Source organism: Somniosus microcephalus, unplaced genomic scaffold, assembly GCF_052327205.1.
Source record: "Somniosus microcephalus isolate GS21.2 unplaced genomic scaffold, FLI_Smic_1.0 unresolved_chr4, whole genome shotgun sequence".
NCBI lineage: Eukaryota > Metazoa > Chordata > Chondrichthyes > Squaliformes > Somniosidae > Somniosus > Somniosus microcephalus.
The window spans coordinates 3,685,373-3,690,070 of record NW_028225182.1 but is presented as its reverse complement, the minus strand read 5'-3'; the positions used below and the strand labels follow the sequence as shown (position 1 = coordinate 3,690,070).

Below are 4,698 nucleotides of genomic sequence, written 5' to 3'. Positions count from 1 at the left end.
TTATGAAACACCGTAAAATGATGAAAATATTCTGATGGCCCATGCGGTGATCAAACCGTTGCTGAAGAGTTCATTAGATTCTTTTCTCAAAATCAACAATATTACCGTCTCCACCATTATACTTTGTCTCGGCCTGGTCTCATCCTTAACTTCAGCTTGCCCACTTAACCCTCTGCTAAGCCTCGGTTCTGAGCAAATCACACAGCTGCCTTGATGGCAATCGGTTCACAAATCTCTGCTTCTTTTTCACACTGCTCATAGCAGCTTGTATTGCAGTCCTGCCAGGTAAAATGTGTATAATCTTTGCAAGGCACTGCTGCACGAAAGAAAAGCAATTGTTAACTTTTTTCGAGAGTACGAAGTGCAATGCGTACGTTTCAAGAAACACTGCTTTCAATTTCAAATATTTTGCCAGCCGAATGCAGCTTGCAAAGAAAATGTTGAGCAATCTGCTGTGCAGTCAATCGAAGCACTGGACAATACACATCTTTCTGCCCCGCTTATTTGGAACTGGGAATGAGAGGTTGAGCCTATCATCTGATGTCGAGAAGAATAAATCAACCATCATTGATTCAGGCAGCAAACGGTCCAGTAACCGTGGTTGGTATGCAGATGCCAAGCTTGTATGTCCCAAATTTCCAGCAGCTGGGACAAAAATTCAGGTTCCATCGAGATGCGAACTCAGATTACTAGATTCAGAGTCCAGAGTGCTCACCATTACACCATGGACCCATTGCTGACAAATTCTTCAGATTCTTTTCTCAAAATCGACAATATTACCTTCTCCACCATTGCACTTTGTCTCGGCCTGGTCTCATCCATAACTTCAGCTTGCCCACTTGCCCCTCTGCTAAACCTCGGTTCTGAGCAAATCACACAGCTGCCTTGATGGCTATCGGTTCACAAATCTCTGCTTCTTTTTCACACTGCTCATAGCAGTTTGTATTGCTGTCCTGCCAGGTAAAATGAGTATAATCTTTGCAAGGCACTGCTGCAGGAAAGTAAAGCTATTGTTAACTTTTTTCGGGAATACGAAGTGCAATGCCTACATTTCAAGAAGAACTGCTTTCAATTTCAACAATTATGCCAGCCGAATGCAGCTTGCAAAGAAAATGTTGAGCAATCTGCTGTGCAGTCAAACGAAGCACTGGAAAACACACATCTTTCTTGCCCCGCTTATTTGGAACTGGGAATGAGAGGTTAAGCCTATCATCTGATGTCGAGCACAATAAATCAGCCATCATTGATTCAGGCAGCAAACGGTCCAGTAACCGTGGTTGGTATGCTGATGCCAAGCTCGTATGTCCCAAATTTCCAGCAGCTGGGACAAGAACTTAGGTTCCACCGAGATTTGAACTCGGATCGCTGGATTCAGAGTCCAGAGTGCTCACCATTACACCATGGAACCTTTGCTGAAGAATTCATTAGATTCTTTTCTCAAAATCAACAAAGTTACCGTCTCCACCATTATACTTTGTCTCGGCCTGGTCACATCCTTAACTTCAGCTTGCCCACTTGCCCCTCTGCTGAGCCTCGGTTCTGAGCAAATCACACAGCTGCCTTGATGGCTATCGGTTCACAAATCTCTGCTTCTTTTTCACACTGTTCACAGCAGCTTGTATTGCAGTCCTGCCAGGTAAAATGTGTATAATCTTTGCAAGGCACTGCTGCACGAAAGAAAAGCTATTGTTAACTTTTTTCGAGAACACGAAGTGCAATGCCTACATTTCAAGAAGCACTGCTTTCAATTTCAACAATTATGCCAGCCGAATGCAGCTTGCAAAGAAAATGTTGAGCAATCTGCTTTGCAGTCAAACGACGCACTGGACAACACACATCTTTCTGCCCCGCTTATTTGGAACTGGGAATGAGAGGGTAAGCCTATCATCTGATGTCGAGAACAATAAATCAACCATCATTGATTCAGGAAGCAAACGGTCCAGTAACCGTGGTTGGTATGCAGATGCCAAGCTCGTATGTCCCAAATTTCCAGCAGCTGGGACAACAATAAATCAACCATCATTGATTCAGGCAGCAAACAATCCAGTAACCGTGGGTGGTATGCAGATGCCAAGCTTGTACTGTAAGTGTTGGGGGCTTCTTTAAACTGGTTTAAAGTAAATTTCCTGGTCTTGCAGCCTTTGCCTGCCATCAGACCAATTCCAATAAAACCAATTTTAAAACAACGGTTCCGAATCGCTAACCCTCCTTTAGTTCTGAGTGGAGGAACTGATAATTAATGATATTAAAACGGAACATGTCGTTTGGATGAGAGAAAAAAATCAAGTTTTATTAACTAAATAAACTACAATCCAAAGAATAAACTATACCACACAAACACATTAATTACATTAAAACTATATAACAGGGGGGTTGCAGACGGCGAAAACAAGGGATAAGATAACTACAATGTTATTTAAACAAGCTTAGCAATTACCCTCAAATCAGCACCCCAAACTCCTGCTAGGTTACCTTGTTGAGGAGTCAGAACACCCTGCTCACCTTTGGTCCAGCGAAGTAAGAGAGAGAGATAGCTTCTCAGCCGCTATCTTTATACCTGGTGAGGCCCCTGCTGTTCTGCCTTGCAAGGGCTGTGAGCAAAGTTCCCCACCCAAAGGGTCCAATACACAAGAGAAAGCTGTGATTGGCTAACTCAAAGTGGTTAGACTGGGTTAATGTGTCTTCCGGAGCTCCCTGGGCTGGAACAAAATAATGCAACAGCCCTATTGTCCAGTGCTGGGTGATTTAAAACCCATTCAATTGTTAAACATTTCCCATTCAAGGTACAAAAGTCTCTTTTGCAGTTTAGATGTATCCACTCGATATACAAACAAATGCTAATAGCATTCAATTGCGTTGGAAACAAAGCATTGTCCTTTGTCTTCAGCCATGTTGTGACCGCCAATTTTATCCCTGGAAATTTATAAGCACAAAGCCCAGGGATTCTTTAATCAAAAAAAATTGATCTTCAGAACTGTAAATTATTGCGAATTCTTACAGTATGTCCCAAATTTCCAGCAGCTGGGACAACAAGAATACAGGCTTCATTGTAATTTGAACTCAGATCGTTGGATTCAGAGGCCAGAGTGCTCACCATTACACCATGGAACCGTTGCTGAACCAGTTATTAGATTATTTTCTCAAAATCAACAACATTACCATCTCCACCATTATACTTTGTCTCGGCCTGGTCTCATCCTTAACTTCAGCTTGCCCACTTGCCCCTCTGCTAAGCCTCGGTCCTGAGCAAATCACACAGCTGCCTTGATGGATATCTGTTCACAAATCTCTGCTTCTTTTTCACACTGCTTAGAGCAGATTGTATTGCAGTCCTGCCAGGTAAAATGTGTATAATCTTTGCAAGGCAATGCTGCACGAAAGAAAAGCAATTGTTAACTTTTTTCGTGAATACGAAGGGCAATGCCTACGTTTCAAGAAGCACTGATTTCAATTTCAACAATGAAGACAGCCGAATGCAGCTTGCAAAGAAAATGTTGAGCAATCTGCTGTGCAGTCAAACGAAGCACTGGACAACACACATCTTTCTGCCCCGCTTATTTGGAACTGAGAATGAGAGGTTGAGCCTATCATCTGATGTCGAGAACAATAAATCAACCGCCATTGATTCAGGCAGCAAACGGTCCAGTAACCGTGGTTGGTATGCAGATGCCACCTTGTATGTCCCAAATTTCCAGCAGCTGGGACAACAAGAATTCAGGTTCCACCGAGATTTGCACTCAGATCACTGGATTCAGAGCCCAGAGTGCTCACCATTACACCATGGAACGGTTGCTGAAGAATTAATTTGATTCTTTTCTCAAAATCAACAACATTACCGTCTCCACCATTATACTTTGTCTCGGCCTGGTCTCATCCTTAACTTCAGCTTGCCCACTTGCCCCTCTGCTAAGCCTCGGTTCTGAGCAAATCACACAGCTGCCTTGATGGAAATCGGTTCACAAATCTGTGCTTCTTTTTCACACTGCTCATAGCAGCTTGTATTGCAGTCCTACCAGGTAAAATGTGTATAATCTTTGGAAGGCACTGTTGCACGAAAGAAAAGCAATTGTTAACTTTTGTCGAGAATACGAAGTGCAATGCCTACGTTTCAAGAAGCACTGCTTTCAATTTCAACAATTATGCCAGCCGAATGCAGCTTGCAAAGAAAATGTTGAGCAATCTGCTGTGCAGTCAAACGAAGCACTGGACAACACACATCTTTCTGCCCCGCTTACTTGGAACTGGGAATGAGAGGTTGAGCCTATCATCTGATGTCGAGAACAATAAATCAACCGTCATTGTGTAAGAATCCGCAATAGTTTACAGTTCTGAAGATCAATTTTTTTGATTAAAGAATACCTGGGCGTTGTGCATTTAAATTTCCAGGGATAAAAATGGCTGTCACCACATGGCCGAAGACAAAGGACAATGCTTTGTTTACAAAGCAATTGAATGCTATTAGCATTTGTTTGTATATCGAGTGGATACATCTAAACTGCAGAAGAGACTTTTGTACCTTGAATTGGAAACGTTTAACAATTGAATGGGTCTAAATCACTTAGCATTCTGGACAATAGGGCTGTTGCATTCTCTATTGTTTCAGCCCAGGGAGCTCCGGCAGACACATTAACCCAGTCTAACCACTTTGAGTTAGCCAATCACAGCTTTCTCTTGTGTATTGGACTCTTTGGGCGGGGA

The 4,698-nt window shown here is 42.7% G+C and overlaps 1 non-coding gene across 1 annotated transcript; it reads right to left on the bottom strand.

The window, feature by feature from the left end:
* Nucleotides 1–1,336: 1,336 nt before the first annotated feature.
* trnaq-cug (transfer RNA glutamine (anticodon CUG)) lies at nucleotides 1,337–1,408 on the bottom strand. The gene has a single exon. It is a non-coding gene; the product is annotated as a tRNA-Gln (tRNA).
* Nucleotides 1,409–4,698: the final 3,290 nt, after the last annotated feature.